The following is a 1,030-nucleotide window of genomic DNA, read 5'->3' as shown; positions in this document are numbered from 1 at the left end:
TCCCAACTGTTCCCCACAGCTCCGACTTGCTCAGGATCTAACATGTCGCTCTAACAATCGGCTCCCCATCCTGCCGATTGTGGTTGTGGTGTTACATAAGATCCCTGTACCCCATCATGCCTTGGGGTGCAAACGTAAAATGGGAGACCCACATATTTGAGACCAGGTAACACATGTTCTGTTTCTCATTAGAACTCATAAATGACAATACACTTATCAATAATTGCTGACATGTTTTGATTACTGGCTTATTTCATAATCACATCGGTAATAAATGCAGAGACACAGAAATTGCTTCTTCATAATCCACAGAAGGAGCACACTGAGGGCCCTGGAGGTGGTTCCCGGAGGCTGGGGACATAAGTTAGAGGTAAATGCAGGGAGTCTTGTGGAAGGGAGACAGGACGTACTGCCCTAACGTGGCCACACGCAGCCTTAACTGGCATCTATCTTTGCTCATGCCAGGCCAGACCCCTGCATTCTGATTCTCTCGGGAGGATGCTTATGAACTGGGCAGGGGGGCCCCAAAGCTGCTGGGAGACCCTAAATATATCCTGAAGTCTGACTCCCCTCTCTGGAAGCCAGGATGTGGGGCCCTGCCTGAAATCTCTGTGAGTGCCAGCCCCGTCCATACTCATGAATTGTGGCCCCGGAGGGCCGGAAGGTGCAGAGGGCAGGAGAGAGCCACAGGCTGTTTGCAATTTCCTGAAATGTGGAGGGAAGGCTGGAGGCAGGTCCTGGCAGGAGGGAGAAAGGCCGGGGGAGTCCATGAGCACCAGGTGCCCATTCTAAGAGAGGAGACTGGGGAGAGAGAACCCAGCCTGGCAAGCAGGTTGAACGGGGCGGATTGGAGACGCAGTTCCATTATGGAACAGCTGTGGGTGGGCTGGCTTCAGGGTCGTCCTTCTCCAGTCCCTGTCAAAGACCCTCGTTCTCTCTCCCCCACAGGAAGGGAATCCCACAGCCTCCAGACCCCTCTGTACTCCCCACTCTGCCTATGCACTGCTGTCCAAACAGCCTTGCCCAAGTG

This window comes from Sorex araneus, chromosome X, assembly GCF_027595985.1.
Source record: "Sorex araneus isolate mSorAra2 chromosome X, mSorAra2.pri, whole genome shotgun sequence".
NCBI classification, from domain to species: Eukaryota; Metazoa; Chordata; class Mammalia; order Eulipotyphla; family Soricidae; genus Sorex; species Sorex araneus.
This window is presented reverse-complemented; position numbering follows the sequence as displayed.